We start from the raw sequence: 17,827 nt of genomic DNA, 5'->3' as shown, positions 1-17,827 counted from the left end.
TCTCTCTGTCTCTCTCTGTATGTTTCTCTCTCTCTCTCAGATCTCTGGTCTCCACAATGAAAAACATTTGGATCAGTGTTTGTTAGAGACGGAAGCTGCCTCCATCGTTCTTAAGTTCAGCTTGTAACAGTCTCCAAAAACAAGTTACAGGGTTTTGCTGTGCCAGTGACAACTCTCGATCTATTTCAGTTTCCTAGTAGAGTATTATTTATAAAAGTGTTGAGAAATCATCCAGCTGTCCCCAGTTCCCACTTTGAGAGATAAAAGCTCAGAAAGAGGCTCTGCTCAGGCTTGACTTCAGGCAGATTCTCTTACCTCTTGGTAGGCTGTTCACGTAAAAGTCAATGCTTTGTGAATTAGGCAATAACCTCCGGTTACCATTGTCTAAACTCCACGTTACTACCTATGGGCTCCTAATACTCCCAAACATTGTCACATGGAGCCTCTCTCAATGATCTGGCTCCATTTTATGGTTCTAGTATCCAAGAAGCCGATGAAGAACAAAAACTGGCCTTATCCTTGTAGTTGAGTTGAAGAAGAATTCTGGAGGAGACACTGAGCGATAAATACTAAGAGCCTTTAGACAGAGTAGACCAGAGATCCAGAGTAGAAACCATAAACTGTCACCTCTCAGCAAAAGGTCTGGTCATCTATTCTTTTCGCTTGTCATTGGTCCACTGTGATTTTTTCTTATTTTTTTTTTGTTTGTATTTTCTTTTTTTTTTAATTTATTTTTCTTATTAGGTATTTTCCTCGTTTACATTTTCAATGCTATCCCAAAAGTCCCCCATACCCACCCTCCCAATCCCCTACCCACCCACTCCCCCTTTTTGGCCCTGGGGTTCCCCTGTACTGGGGCATATAAAGTTTGCAAGTCCAATGGGCCTTTCTTTGCAGTGATGGCCGACTAGGCCATCTTTTGATACATATGCACCTAGAGACAAGAGCTCCGGGGTACTGGTTAGTTCATATTGTTGTTCCACCTATAGGGTTGCAGTTTTTCAAAGATGTGTTCAAGAAGACAAGAGCGTAACAAGTAGCAACACCTTTCTTAGGAGATAGAAAACTAACAAGGTCACAGAAGATGGACAGAGTGATTTCTTTACTTTTAAAAATAGTTTATTAATTCATTTTTAATTTATGTGTGTATGTGCCTTGGTGAGGTTATGTGGACCACATGTATACAGATGTCTAGGAAGACAAGAGAGCATCAGACCCCCTAGAATTGAAGTTACAGTGATGCCTGATGCTGGTAAATGAACCCGGACCCTCTGGAAAACCAGCAAGTGCCTTACAACTGCACCATCTCTTGATCTCTGATTTTCTGCTTGAATTATATATTATGCTTTCTGAATGACTCCTAGTCCCTAGAGGATCATAATAGTAACGAGATTAACAACTGAAATAAATATTGTTTGATTTCTCAGTTTTAAAGATTTTTGCTTACCAGATATTTTGGTTTTAATAAGTAATGAAGAACACTTTCTTGCTTAGCTAATGATGGTTCACTTAATCACAAAACAACAGACATAAAAAAAAAGATTCATTAGCTTTCCTAAGGGTCTTTGATCATTGCTAGGCAGAATTCAGATTGAACAGTTGGAAATGAGGCTCTGTGTTTGAACTGTTGTTCTGCATTCTCTTCAGAAGTCAGTTCCCCTGAGACCTTACTATACAAGAAGGCATAATGACCAGATGACTTAAGTAGACACAGTATTCTTATTTATTCTTATGTTACCCCCTTACTTACTTCATAATTAGTTTATTAAATTACCACTTACTGAGGGGCTTATATGTCCCAGAGCTGAAAATCTAGCAGCAAGCAGAAAAAGTCCCTCTTCATTTTGATAATTTCTCCCCTTTCCCTTACTCGGGAACTGGGGCCTTCCTTCCCCTACTCCTCGAGCCTCTGCATCCCCAGGCCTTTGCAGATCATAGCAGTGCAGAGGTAAAACCAGACATCTGTCTCTGGTCCCACAACTATAGGAAGCTTGTAGTGTGATAACAAAAACATATCCAGAGCAAGAGCCTTGGGTGCACTGGAGCAAATTTGTTAAGATCTTAGCATATAGGGAAGATCAGAGCAGCTTTTATCCTGGAAATAACCCAAGACCAGAGGGATGAGACAATTGTCAGGCTCCAGTACATTCCTGGCGAGGCAAACAAATAGCACGCATGAAAGACTAATGGGGAGAAAGATCTTGATGTGCTAGGGAGGTTGAGGCATTTGCTATACCCAAGAAACAAAATGGAGGCTACACAGCAATTCACAGGGGCAAAGGGAAGTCAGAGAGACAGTGAACACCCAGGAAGGCCCTGTCTCTGAGACCACTTCATTTAAAGTCTATGGTGTGTGTGTGTGGGGGGGTGAGATTCTACTGGTTGATTGGTGGAAAGCAGATTATCAAGAGCAAGACAAGAGCTAAGAAGACAAAAGCAGGTGACTCTGGACTTAGCGACCTTTGAGCTTGACCTGGTGGGCTCAGCTGTGCTCTACGCCAAGTGCCCAAGTAAACAACTCCTCTCCAGTTTTCTCTGCTGCTGAGAACCAGGACCAGGGCACAAGAAAATCACACTTATGGGGTTTATCTTAGGGTTTGCATTATTTGCTGGCTAGGCTAATATCAGAACTGTAGACAAAAACGGGAGCTAATTACCTATCTGAAGTAGCAATTAAGAATGAGAAAGAATACTTGCCACGTTAGTGCACTTATAGAGAATCCTAACACAGCCTACTTTGATTTATTAAGTTCCAGAGTGTTTGTTGAGCTCCTGCAGAGTGTGTGGGAATAGGATCTACTCAGCTGGACAGTGACAACAAAGGACTGTGACAGTCACCAAAGTCATTCTTAGTTGGGTATCTCAGACAACCAAACTCAAGACTTCTCTCATCTGATGGTATTTGTCCAGATTAGCTTCCCCCAAGGGCCTAGTCAGTTCCTGGGCTTATCTCTATTATTGCTTACATTTCCCTGAAATATCATTCTATTTGATTTGTCTTAGGAGTTGAAGTTGGGGCTGTGTACTTGATATCTACCTAATATATAGTATAATATCTGATCATGCTAGGTTTCCAGTAAGTTTCTATGACTATAAACTTTTATGAATATAAACTCACATGCACACACACACACACACCTGTCTAATAAGTGCTCAATGCTTAATGGTTGAAAACCCACAAAGGAACGAGCTTAATCTTGGGATATGACTCAGATTTTATAACTGAGAAAATGACATAGGTAAGATCTATAGAATAAGAATTTACAGAATGTTGGATTTTTTTTTAAGGTTCTGTGCAGAAGAGATGACATAAGAATTGTGCCTTTAAGCCAGAAAGGGAATTTGCCAGGAATAAATGGCGGGGTGGATATCTTTGCCAGAAGAACTGCAGTAAAAAAATTGTGGAGGCACCTGAGGGAAACTGCTTCTGGGTGAGAGGGGTAGAAAGCACAGAGAGGAAGAGTAGGTTGAAGTCAGATTTCAAAGGTCCTGAGGGACAGGGTGGGGTTAGGGGTGGGGGCGGGGGCGGGGGGCAGGGGTAGGGGGAAAGGGGCTCAGAGGACAACATGATGCATCCAAGTTTAGAATAGTCACTTAGAGTAGTAGTTCTCAACCTATGGGTCGCGACCCCAACAACCCTTTCATGGGAGTCACCCAAGACCATCGGAAAACACAGATATTTACAATTTGATTCATAACAGTAGCAACATTTGCAGTCATGAAGGCTTTTTTTTTCTTTTCTTAATATTTTCTGGTTGCAGGGTCACCACAAGATAAAGAACTGTATTAAAGGTTCGCAGCATTAGGAGTTGCGAACTACTGACTTAGAAGAAGGTAGGAAATGGTTGAGAACAATGGGAACTGATAGTGCATTGGTCTGCGCTGGAGTCAGGGAGAGGTTAGGGATATGTGCAAGGCGGCGATGGTCTGGCTACCTACTGGCCGGGCAGTGAGCTTGATAAACTGAGGCTCTTTTGAGGTTTGCAGCTCGGGTGAGTGGTTAAGAAACAGCACAGCTGATTGGTAAGATTTTGGTCTAATTTCTGCTTGGGTTCTGGTGAGCCCCTTGGAAACTATAATCACCAGGAAGAGGGAGACAAGAAAGGAGAGTGCTGTGGAGAAAAGCACTGTGTATTGTAGTGACAATTTTGGAATTTTGATTTCTTTAAAAACCACCGAAGTATTATGAGACTGTGCTTTCATTTTAATCCCAGATGTAGGGATGCAGGGCTGCTTTGGACTGTCCGCAGCTGACTGTGATTTACCTTGTGCTCGAGCAGAGGTGTGGTTTTGCCAGCTGCAGAGAGTTTCTGTGATAGCGTGACAAGTGGAATTCTGGGGACTTTTCAGAGGGTGTTTAAATGGTATGGCCCCGGGAGGCGGTGGTTCTTGGTCATTTAGGGAGGTTGGTTGCAGTTTGTTAGTAGCTGTGGTTAAAGAAGAAGCAAAAGGAAAGAAATCAGATTCAAGGATTTTCCTAGTTCCTCCCTCCCCTCTATCCTTGTTTCTTTCATATCTAGTGTTAGGGAGTAAAATGGAGGGGAGTAGATAAAGGCTGGGAAAAAGAAGAACCCATAAAGTAGGCGAAGACCAGCTACACTGTATCAGCTTGATATGCACGCAATCCAGACAAAGCCCAAGCTACATTTTTTTTTTAATTTCCCTATGACAGGCAATCCTTTTTTAGATGAACGGGCTAAAAAAAAAAAAAAAAAAAAAAAGACTGAATATCTGTGAAACTCTTGATGCCCTTTGGGGGTTGGGAGACAGGGACATACAAATGAAAAAAGTATCCACTGGTGAGTCACCGGCACTATTTTAGAAGGGATTTGTCACACAGCAGTGGGAGGCAGACAGGAGCCAAGAGATGAATCTGTAATGAGAGAAAAGACAAATGAGGTGAAGGCAAAGGCTTGGGATGGGCATCTGGGATGCAGGCGGGTGGGGGGATTGTAGGGAGGAGGAGGATGGGAAGGAGGGGCCCCAGGACTTGAATCCCTCCCTTTGGTGGGAGCTAGTATACATTAGAACGGAGACTGGGAGACCTGAGGGTGAAAGGCAGGAGATGTGTCAAATGTGGCAAACCGTGTTGCTCATACTGAATAATCATCCTTCTCTTTGATTCTGATCTGCCCTCCACGGGCTCATTATGGAAGACTTGGTTGCCAGCTGGTAGGTTTTGGGGACGTGATTGCATTCATAGGGTTCTGACCTAATGAATGGGTTAACCTCTTGATGAACTCATCCTACTGTGACATTGGGAGGTGTTTAAAATTAGAAAGATGCATCTTGTGACCTGACCCTCATTTCTGCTTCCTTCTGGGTCACCACGACATGATCGGCTGTCACTACACTCTATTCCATAATAACTGTCCCACCTCAGATGCCAGGTAATGGAGCCGATGAGCCATGTACTGCAACTATGAAACAAAAAATGCTCTTCTTACTTTAAGTTATTTCAAATAGTTGGTCTTCAGGATTAAAACATAAATAAAAGTAGCATATTCCTGAAGTTTGGGGCGTTGCTCAGGAAGTTTGGGTTTTTGTCAAGATGGCGAAGAGAAGTTTCACATTGTAACATGAAGAAATAAAGATTCCATGGCCAGAGTGAGGTGCTAGTCTTACTAAATGTGGTGGGAAGGAAGAGTGGAGCCCTTTCTCTGAATAGATTGAATGGGGGGTGTGGGTAAAGGAGAGGTGAAAAGAGAACTGGACAAACTATATCAGACTTCTCTCGACTTCTGTGTGCTATTGTGTAGCACATGTTTTATCCTGCCCTGAATTGTAGATGTTACTGGAAGTTCTTGGTTTAGTAATCTATACTTACAACAAGGCCTTCCCGTGGTCTCTGCTCAACTCTGTTGTTACATTAGAGATACACACAGGACTGCTGGCATGGCCTCCAAGGAGTCCTTTAGATAGTAGCTGTGTATGGACACAGACCTAAGAGCAGAAAAGACAAAGGACACTGATAACCATAGAGTAAGTGGAGTGGAGTAAGGGCGATTGTACATTTTTTAAAAGACTCTGACAGAGATGCTGCTCTCTAGTTTGGGAAGATTCATGTTGCAATGAAGGGCAACTTCATACAAGACCTATAGTGTTGGGCTTTGAGGTATATATCACTTGTACTAGTTAGGATTGCTGTTGCTACCGTGAAAAAGCATGACAAAAAGAAAGGGTTTATTTCCATGTTGTAGTATATCACTTAAGGAAGCTAGACAGGAACACAAACAGGGCAGGATCCTAGAGGCAGGAGCTGATGCAGAGGCCTTTGATGGATGCTGTTTACTGGCTTGCTCCTCATGGCTTGCTCAGCCTGTTTTCATATAGAACTCAGATCTACCAGTCCAGGGATGACACCACCCACAATGGGCTGGGCCCTCCTCCATCAATCACTACTTAAGGCAATGCCCTACAGGCTTGCTTACAGATTGATCTTATGGAGGCATTTTCTTAATTGAGAGTCCTTCATCTCATATGACTTTAGCTTGTGTCAAGTTAACATAAAACTAGCCAGCACAATTACTAAATGGACAGAAAGGAGAAAGTGTTTGTTTATACATTGGTGCCATTAACTTGACATCTGGAGTCGATAAAATCCCTGATGTTGTTACTTAACTTATGGGATCAGAAAGTTGATTATTAGTATAATGTCACAATTATCTGAATTATTTTTGTGGTTCTTCTTACTATTCTTCTTTGATAGCCGGGCATGGTGGCGCACGCCTTTAATCCCAGCACTTGGGAGGCAGAGGCAGACGAATTTCTGAGTTCGAGGCTAGCCTGGTCTACAGAGTGAGTTCCAGGACAGCCAGGACTATACATAGAAACCCTGTCTTGAAAAAACAAAACAAAACAAAAACAAAAAAGACAAAAAAAAACTATTCTTCTTTGACTGATATTTCCCTAAGTTACTAGCATTTGATAATGCTCACACTTTATGTCATGTGTGTTTGGAAGAAGCTGTGTTGAGTCTCAAGGAATCAGAATTAATAAAAAATTGATGGTTAGCAGCAGATGTTTCTCATAGCTGCAATTCAGACCAGCAATCTTTTCATATTTGTCAGTGAAGCTGTGCTTATTTGTATTCTGTATGCTTACATTTGTATCAAAAAGGAATATATTGTTCTGTTTTGAAACTGAAATGGCCCCCAAAGCTCACTTTGGGGTTGCTAAAGGGAGTGATAAAATCCTGGCCCCTCATGGAGCTGTGCTCAGAGATGAAACCTTTCAGAGGGAGAAGGGTCCTGAGAGCTCTGATCCCATTAGTAGCTTAGTTCACAATAAATAATCAAATTGGAAGGTGATTGAAACATGGTAGGTAGGAGCTAGATGGAAGGAGTAAGTAATTGCATTTGAAGGGTGTATTTGATCCCAGTTTTCTGCCTTTTTGGCTTTTTGTTGCTGTGAGATAGACAGCTTTGTTCCACCGAGCACTCCTTACCTTGACATTTTGCCATATCGCAATCCAGAAAAGGAGGCCCAGTAGCCATGGGCCCAGTAGCCTCTGAAGCTATGGGGCAAATGAAACTCTCTTCTTTATGTTGATTTTCTCAGATTCTGTGTCATAGTGACAGGAAACTGACCGGTAGAACTACAAAGGCCCGGGTTTTCTGTGATAGATTGGCATTGGCTGACACAGGAGGCGGTGGATGTCAGAGTCTCCAGCAATCTGCATGCTGTGGCTGATCAGAAACCAGTTGCACAGGGCTGCTTAGGTCATACAGTTTATCTATTTCTGACACATGTATGCTTTCTAACATGCATATGGTATTTTTCCAAAGACTCAAAAAAGATTGTCGCTTTACTCACTGTGGTTTCACTATGCTCAAGACTGGAATTCATCAAGGTTTAGGGTAGTTAGAAATATAGAGAGCTCATTTTGAGTCGTATTTACTTTGAAAAAAATACCATGACATTAGCATGCTATTAATCATAGTCTCCTGTGTGTTCAGGTAAACCATTGAATTGTGGGTAAAGATGAAGGATTAAACAGTCTTTTTCTTTTTACTCGCCGATGTGTTTCTCCATTTGTCTTGTCAGTACAGATCAAGGTCAGCAAACACAAGAAAATTGCACACAACTGAAAAGGTCCCAGCACACCCCACAGGTACATTATCTTGATGTCCTGAAAGTAAGAAATACCGAGTGTGCTTGTCTACACGTGTCTGTTGGATGTAGATTAATCCACTGAAGTTTCGCGGCAAAAGGCAGGAGAGATGAGTCAGGAAGAGCAGAGATGGTAATGCTTGCAGATAAAGACAAAAGGACATAAGCAGCTTGTCCTGAGCTACAGTCAAGATAAAGATTCAGTCATGATGTCTGTTTGGACATGCGTGCTGCACCATGCAGGCCAGGTCAGGAGGCAGCTCTTGGGACTCAACATCTCTTGCCACCTTTACAGCAGTGTGGGGCATTGAACTCAAGTCATTAAGCTTGCAAGCCACAAGAACCTTTGCCCACAGCCATCTTGCTGGCCCATAGTTTCCCCATTATGCTGCATTAAGTATTTACTGTAGTTTGAAGGTTTATGTATTTTTATGTGTAGCAGTGCTTTGATTGCATATAGGTAATGCAGACTACCCATGTGTCTGGTGCTCATCGAGTCCAGAGTTGGGCACTGGATCTTTTGGAACTGGCCGTACTGCCATTTGAGTTTTGGAAACCAAACTCAGGCCTTCGGTGAGAACAGCAAGCACTCGTAACTGCTGAGCTGTCTCTAGCTCTGTATTTATCATGTTTATAAGCAGAAAAGATGTAAATGGGAGTTTCCTAACATAAGCCACCACATGCCTATATTGAGTCCCCACTGTTTACAAAGCAGAATGCCAGGTACCTTGGACCGCGGAGATAGTCAGTAAACCCTTCCCACTGATTTGGGACCTCCTCCTCTGTCTTTCTCAGAAACTGGGGTGGGATAGGTTTTGCTCACCTTCAGAAGAACTGCAGCAGCTCTTACATTGTATTTTCTCTTGAGACACCAGAAAAGATTCTGTGTTTGAAGCTTTGAGGACCTAAGACCCAGAAGGTCATGTACAACAATGGGGAAGTAAATCCCTCTTAGACAGCAGAGCCAGGGCTGTGGGGAGAGTAGAGCTGACCCAGGGCGCACGAAGCTGCAGTGAGTTCTGATAACAGCTACTGCCAAGGCTGACTTCTTACTCTCTGTCAGAATGTAGTTTCTTTTGTTCTCTTGTTGAGAAAGAGTGCATGATGTCAACCTTAGCCTTAAATAGCAGGGAGACTCTGAGAGGTATCCTGGGAGAGGAACCCTTGAGATGCCTCATGAATATTCTGCAAAGAACTAAACTATTTTATAAAGATGGTTGTAGGTTAAGAACAGGAAAATGATCTCTTTTGGCAGAGAATACAGTAACACTGAAGTATATAATCATCTTTTCTTTATCAGCTATGATTATGAGGATATATATATATATATATATATATATCCTCATGTTAGATTTATGCCAAGCTCCTACTTAGGGCTGGGGTTGGCTGGTTGAAGGATGCTCACTCTTGGCCCAGTGGTAACTATAGTGATGACTTTCAGCTTCAGCTCCATTATCTTATCCTTCATTTTCTAGAACCCAGGTGAGGAGATAAAGAAAAATGATTTTTCCTATGTATCTATGGAATTAGTAGATCATGGAGGTCATCTTCCATATCGGACTCTCTTTGTAGATTCAAGACTTAGTACAAGGACAGCCTTCCCATGGAAACCTACTTGTGGCTTCCTAAGTTTTGGGGAGGTGGACCACACATGCTCTCATTATTATGGGAGGTGTCCTTTCTTTTTCTTTTTTTTCTCCATGGTTGGGATGTCTTAGGATCACTGTGTCTGTGGAATATCTATATGTTGTAGCTATTGAATATATGAAGGGACTGGGAAGGCAGCTTACAGTGCAGACAAGAAGATCTTAGTTAGAGCTCAGAGCCCATCGCAAAAAGCCACTTGATGGGGAATGGCCTTGGAGTCCCAGCACAGAAGAGAAACAGGCAGGAGGGTCTTTAAGGCTTGCTGGCTAGACACCTTAGCATACTCAGTTAGCACCAGACTAATAGGAGAACCTGTCTCAGTAAAGATGTGTCGTTCCTGAGGAATTCCCTCTGGCCAACACATATATACACACACGCACACACATGCACACACACATGAATAACATGTAAGTAGGAAGACACTGAAGAACAGAGTACCTCCACATGTAATGAGAGCAGACTAAATTATAACTTTTTATTACATTTTATGTTTACAGATTTAAGCAAAGATGTAATATTAAAAGGGTAGTTCTCTACACAGCCCACAGAGTCAACTAAGCAGGGCTCATAGGGGCTCACAGATACTGAAGCAGCAAGTGGGTCTGCACTAGGTCTTCTGCATACATGTTGTGGGGGTTTAGCTTGGTGTTTTTATGGGAGTCTGAACAGTGCGAGTGGGGGCTGTGTCTCTTTTGCCTGCTCTTGGGACCATTTTCCTCCTACTGGATTGTCTCATCCAGCCTTGCATCTTGTGCTAGGTCGGTATCACTGGGAGGCCTGCTCTTTTCTAAAGGGAAATGGAAGAGTGGATCTGGAGGGTGAGAAGAGATGGGGAGGGAACTGGGAGGAATGGAAGGAGAAAAGGTGGGAGACGGGAGGGAAGGAGGGAGGGAAAGAGGGAGGGAGGGAGGGAGGGAGGGAGGGAGGGAGGGAGGGAGGGAGGGAGGAGAGGCTTGGTTGGGATGTGTTATATGAGAATTAAAAAAAAAAAGAAAAGTGTGGTTCTCTTCTGATTACACAAATAAATCACACAGATTGCTACGGAGATATGTAATGTATTAGCTTGTGAAGGAATAAAAAATTGCGGAAAACTAGGACCATCCATCTTCTTATTCCTACCCATAGGATCTTGAAGTTAAATTGGACTTGTGAGTGTGGAATTTTAGTTCTTCTGAGGTGTGCTTATGTCAGGTTAAAGGATGATAGGCCTGGCTTCTGGCAAGGGATGGATGAGAAGAAGCTAAGCCATTATAGCTCCTTTATGTTCTACACAGATCCTGAAAGCATGCAATAAATCAAGGAATTCAGAATCAGGAAAACGATTAACTGTGATTTAGCGGGCACAGAGCAACAGAACTTCGGTTAGTTAAGGAAAGTGTTTGGCTGCTTTTCCTTGGCTGTTGTCTTGGTGTGGTGCTCATAGCACTTGATGGAGTGATGTAACTTGTGGAGTCCACCAGCCCCAGCCTCTAAGCCTAGTCTGGATCATCACTGGCTACTAAAACCACTATTAATAAACAACTTTATCTCTCTGGGCCCCATTGTCTTCTATAGATAAGATGACCTAACTTCCATGTTGCATCAAATGAGGTATGGGTTGGGACAAAATCAGTAACAGGTAAGACCTTTGTTTTCATGGGACTTCCTTTCTAGATGGGTAGTGGGAAACACACATACACACAGAGACAGAGACACACATATACACACAAACACACACAGAGACACTCACATATAGATACACACAGACACTCATATATAGACACACATAGAGATACAGACACATACATACACACCTATAGATGCACACACAGACACTCATATATAGACACACACAGACACAAACATACATGCATACATACACAGATACATATAGACACACACACACACAGACACACACACACACACACACACTTCTCAATAAAAATGTTTCAGAAGGTGGCAAATGCTATATAGAAAATGAGAGAGTAGTAGAGTTGGATAGAGCTATATGGGGCTGGAAGCAAGGTGCAGAATTCTGTTTTAAGTAGAGCAGAATCAGAATTGCATTCTCTGGGGGGATAAGCAGGATAGTAGAAGGCAGTGAGAGTGATCATAAAGATTTTTCTAGAAGCCAATTGTTGTCTCAGACACCTGTAAGTCTACTTACTACTCAGGAAGGTGAGGCAGGATTAGGAAATATAGTGAGTTTCAGGCTAACCTGGGCTACAGAATAAGACTTTGCCTCAAAAAGTAATTTTCCAAAGGGAAAAGGGGTAGTTAATGAAAAACAAACAAACAAACAAACAAACAAACCAAAAACAACAACCACAACAAAAACTTCCTAGGCAGAGTCTATAAGGGTCCAATTAGGGCCTTCATGGGCAGAGCATTCACGGCCTTGCTGGCCACAGGGAGACTTTGAGGTTCATTGGCAGTGGAACAAGAGACCATCACAAAGGTTTTATATTTTCAATGAATCCTTCTGCTAATTCTGCACCTGGCTTCCCACTCCCATACAACATCTCTCTCTTACCCCCTGCTCTCTCACTTGTCTATACAGTATTCATCATCTGAAACATTTTTATTGAAAGATATGTGTGTGTGTATGTGTGCTTGTGTGTGTATATGTGTGTATCTGTGTCTGCCTGTGTATACCTGTGTATCTGTGTGTGTATGTATTTCTCTCTGTGTGTATGTGTGTCTATGTGTCTGCGTCTCTCTCTCTCTCTCTCTCTCTCTCTCTCTCTCTGTATGTGTGTGTGTTTGTGTGTGTGTGTGTGTGTTGTGTGTGTAGAGGCTGGCGGAAGCAGCGATTCCAGTTGGACTGTTAAAATAACCTACATAAGAAATGATTATGGATGGAGTGGCTAGCAATAGACAGACCCAGAAATGATCATATTCTTAACTATTTTTGTTCATAGTTTAAAATATACTTAACTAAAATATGATTTGTAGACCATAAGATTCATCCATTTTAAATGTAGAATAGTGTGTTCAGCAAGTTTATAAGGTTAGCAGTAAGCATCACAATTGTTTTGGAACATTTTCATCATGCACCATTCATTCCAGTATGCATCTAATTCCTGTCTCAGCTTCCTGTCCCAGACAGGCACTGACCTCCACATTTGCCTTTTCGGGGTGTTACATAGAGATGCCTGTTGAGTCTTGCCTTTTCACTTAGCATCACATCTTCAAGGCTCATCCAAGTTGTAGCATATTATAGTCTACGTTTGCTTGTGTCTGAGTAGTATTCAATTGCATGGATATACTGAATTTATTTAGCCATTCACCAATGACAGCATTTGGGTTCTCTTACTCTGTGTGTAGTGTAGTATGACCTTTTCATGGCCATCAGTAGAGGTCTCAAAACTTGAGTATTCTTGCTGTGACTTGGCATTTGCCTTTCTCCAAATCCTCTAGAAGATTTATTTATCAGTGATTTATATGTTTTTAATGATACTCGGTGTCTCTCTGAACATGTGAAACCTACATGCGTGCGTGAGTGCACACACACTTACAAACACTCACATACTTAAAAATGGGATCATTCAAAGTACTCACAAAGTGACTTACAAGTTAACATTTCCCCTCAGGATTCTCTTTCTGCGACTTTGAACTTCCTTTCGTCTATAATATCACATGGCAGAAGAGGGGTGAAAAACCACGGATAACTAATCGCTTTTCTGATGCTGCCTTCTCTGGCACCTCTGACAGACTCCAGTGTTTCGTTTTAATACTGCTTCAGTAGATGGAGGCTGACTCTTGATCCCACCCATGAATGCAGCACCTGGGACTGTGGCAAAGGCCTTTCCCCAAGATGTCTGTAGCTCTCCAGGGACCCTCCACAGCACCGTGGAGAGGCCAGCATGTAGCCTTGGTTCTGCAGCAACTCAGCTGTCCTGTGGCCAGTTCAAATGATGATTCCAATTGCTCCATGCAGTGAGCTCTGGCCTGAGGGCTGCTTCTTCCTGCTAGCCCTGTCATCTCCTGGTATACTCTAATGGTGATGTGCCTGGGCCTGCCATGTCTTGGGGCCTGGAAATAAGAATATTCACATCTCTTGGGTATACTTATGTCCTGAAATGTTCAAGTGAGGCCCACTGGACAGTATGCTCATATATAGCCAAGACTAATAACTTTTCTCACTGCTGTGACCAAATGCCTGACAGAAACGATTAAAATGAGGACGGGTTTGCTTTGGTTCATGGCTCAGTCTGTGGGCACTTAGCTTCATGCACTTGGGCAGAGCATCAAGGTGGCAGAAGCACGTGGCAGAGGTGATCTTAACTATTTTGAGGATGGCAGCAGACAGAATAAAGGAAATATAGATAGAGGACAATTTGAGATACAGTTACAAGGAAATTGTGCTAGTGGCCCATGGTCTTCTGCAAGATCCCACCTCCTAGCTTCTGCTACCTCCTAGTAATGCCATAATCATAGGACTCCTTCAAGGGGTTAATCCACTGACCAGACAGAGGCCTCATTATCTGTTGTCTCTAGAAATGATATCACTAACTCCAGAGCCTTCACTAACACCTTAGGAACTTTTTAACCAATCAAGCCAACAATCAAAATTAGCCCCTTTCCTACTAGATGTGTAACAGGGCAGTGGAGTCAATACAAGTACCAAGTGTCAGCTCTCATAAGACATATGGAAGCCACAAGTCCCTTTCCACTCTGAGACTCTGCTGTAGAGTCTTTGATTGAGTCCTTTGCTTCAGTTTCAGATTCTGTATGGTGACTGCTACCTCTTGCTGTGAGCTGGCTTCAGTGCCAATGTCACCAACTCCAAAGCAAATGAGTAAAGGCAGCCTGTTAGCAAGTTCTGTGTCTCTGTGCAGTGCCACTGAGGGACACTGTGAGTTTGATGGCACTGTCCCAAAAATCGGGGGAACACATGAGAATGCCACCTCCACAAAATGCATTTGCCAGATATACCATTTTGCCTCTGTGACCTAAGAGCAGATGATCGCATTTGACCCAAGTATAAACCCACAAACCAACACAAATGCTCACAATACTTGCATGACAACCTTCACAGGGAATGGGTAGAGACTAGGGGTATTTCATTTGATTGAACTGGGGTAAGTTATTCAGTCTGATATAAACCTATGATAAATTCCTTACACTATTAGTTCTTATTGATCACATGTCTTGGTAGTTCTGTATATCCCAACATGCTATAGTACTTAAAAATATGTGTGTGTGTGTGTGTGTGTGTGTGTGTGTGCGCACAAGCACATGCGTGCAAGCACATGCATGTGCATCTGGAGGTCAGAGGTCAACACTAATGCTTTCTTGTCACTCTCTATTTTTGAGCCAGGTTCTCACACTGAATTTGAGGCCACCTTTTAAGTAGACTGTTTGGCTACCCCTTGGGATGTCCCCATCTCTGTCGCCTGGAACATGCTGCTACCTTAGACTCTGTGTAAGTCTTGAAACTTCCAACTCAGGCCCTTCTGCTTGTGCAATGAGTGCTTTTCTTCATGGAGTCACCTTTCCAGCCCACGAAGTTATGTTTTAAAACACATTTTTTGCCCTTATAGATACCTACAGATTTCTTTCTTTTCTTAAAGCACAAAAGTTAAAAGTATCATTGTAATAGCAAACCTAGAGAGCATGAAAACAGCAAGAAAAACAAACAAACAAACAAACAAAAAACCCCAAAACAAAAACCCTACCTCCCTACTATGTATAGATATAACCCTTACTACTATTTCTGTACTGCCATCCTACTATGGCTTTGGGGTTTCTTAAAAATAGAATTAGGATCGTACTATAATAGTGCCCCCTTATCCAAGGAGAGATGTTCCAAGACAGCTTACTAGTAAATGCCCAAATCTCAGATAGTTCTGAATGCTGTACACAGCCATTACCATCATGGCTGATAACCATGCTTCCTAAGTGCCCCATGGGTGAGTAGTGTATACGGTGTGAATTCACAGGACAAAAGCATAACTCATGACTCAGGCAGGATGCAGCAGTATGAGTTCCAGCAAGATACTCAGAATGATATGTAACTTAAAACTTGTGAATTCTTTATTTTCAGAACTTTTCCATTTAGTATTTTAAATTATGGTTTGCAGAAAGTAATTGAACCTGCAGAAAGAAAAAAGGAACTACTGTATTTTTTAAATGTATTCTAAAAATAGTAAATTATAACCACATATTTCCTTAAGGTCTTATCATTATTTTGATTGAAGAATTGCAAGATTCTACTATAGGTAACACAGAGCAGCTACAATCAGTTTTCTTCTCTTTGTGAGAACCCTGGAAATCTCCTTCAGAGACTGATTCCTGCCTAGTGCACAGCCTTACCTACAGCCATGAGGGAGAAAAAAAATCAACAAAACAATAAAACAAAAGTGTGACTTGAAGTCTTTCAATTTCTGTCCTTCTGCAATGCAATGGAAGCCCTTTGCCATCACTCCTTGTGAGTGAGTGGCCTGTTGCCATGATTGGTAGATTCCCGTTGACCCTGGGATGTTGGGAAAGGGAACAAATCACAAACATCACTCAATAATTCTGATTTTACTGAGATTTCTATCTCTATCCAGAGAAGTCTACAACATGATTCATGGCTAACCTGAACTGGGGCGTCCAACTCCTATTTCAAGACAGTTGAGAAAGGGACTTATGAGGACACCATCTACCTGTTTTCCAGGTTGATGTTCACAGAGTGTTTTTGAGAGCAGGAAGTTGGTTGCTCTTCTTTCCACTGGCAGGCCTTTGCCTTCCATGTGTCAGGATCCCTTCCTGGAAGCAAGTAACCAACCAGCTGTATTTTGGCAAGAGATTTAGGCATAATATTCTGCTGCAATAAGAAACCATTAATGAGGATTTTCTTTTTAAAAGCTTATATATTTACTTTTGAAAGTTATGTACTAATGCCATTGGGTTTATTAATAAGGCATCTGGTATACTGATTTGTTGAATGCCCATGGTCCCATTGGCCCTTGACAGTTTGCTATTTTAGCAACTCCCGTGTACTCAGATTGAATAGAAATGTCAAACCAAGCCGCACAGGTACAATTAATCATTTGGCTCTGCAGGAGCTGAGGGAAATGGTGCCTTGACAGTCTGACAGGTAGAGGCACTGCCCTTCTGAGATTTACTGCCCAGTTCTGCAGCTCAAATTGGATTGGGTCAAGTTTGTACCAAGTTCACTTTGGTAATAAAAGGAATGTGTTGGGGCTGGAGTAGCTCTTCTTGGGACTGGAACCTTCCCTTGCATTTTCCTTTCCCTGCCAACCCCCAGACTTCTCACAAGCCAAGCCCTTGTAAGTCACAGGCGGACCAAGGCCCTGAAGACAATGCCACCCCTGTCCTCTCCTCACGTCTGCAGCACATACAGCTGGTGAGTTCGTCATTTGACAACTGCATTATATGTTATCAAGATGATATGAAAGCATGCTTTACACACACACACACACACACACACACAATTTCACCCATAGCATTGTAAGTTCAAAGGCAATTGTTGAAGGAATCTTCCATATATTTCTACCAACATAGAGTCAAATGGCTGATCTTATAGATGACACCTCTGTTGTATCCTGACCTAATTGCAATACAATGAAGGCATGAACAGGAAAATTAAAAAAAAAACTAAACAAACAACTATGCACCATCTCTCCCGAAGATGTGACCAGAAAACAATTCCACAGAAGCAATGTACAGGGAGTTCCAAGAGTGTATTCTTGGTTAGAAATCCATGATGAGCTCAACTTGCCTCACTAGAAGTTCACAGCATTTCTACAGTGTATGCGGCACAGCCCTGAAGACAGAAAGAACAGCAAGACCTCTATGAGGTACCACTTGTAGGTCTTAGAATTTCTTATCAGGCATACATGCTGGTTAGACAGACGGGACAAAAAGAACCATCATTTTCTCAAATACTACCTTACGAAGGAGGTGTTTGAGAAAATAGCCCAGTTGGAAGAAGAAAATAACATGCTACCGTCCGGTTAATTGGTCTAGAAATAAGCTTAGTAATTCAAGCCAGTAAACTCAACCACAGAGACAAAAACAAATCAGTGGCTGTTCTTCGGTTGTCAGGGAGCAACAACGTACAGACGTCCATTAAGAG

This window comes from Mus caroli, unplaced genomic scaffold (assembly GCF_978045245.1).
Source record: "Mus caroli unplaced genomic scaffold, Mus_caroli_1 scaffold_1, whole genome shotgun sequence".
Taxonomy (NCBI): domain Eukaryota; kingdom Metazoa; phylum Chordata; class Mammalia; order Rodentia; family Muridae; genus Mus; species Mus caroli.
The sequence above is the reverse complement of the archived record's forward strand: the minus strand, read 5'-3'. Positions refer to the sequence as shown.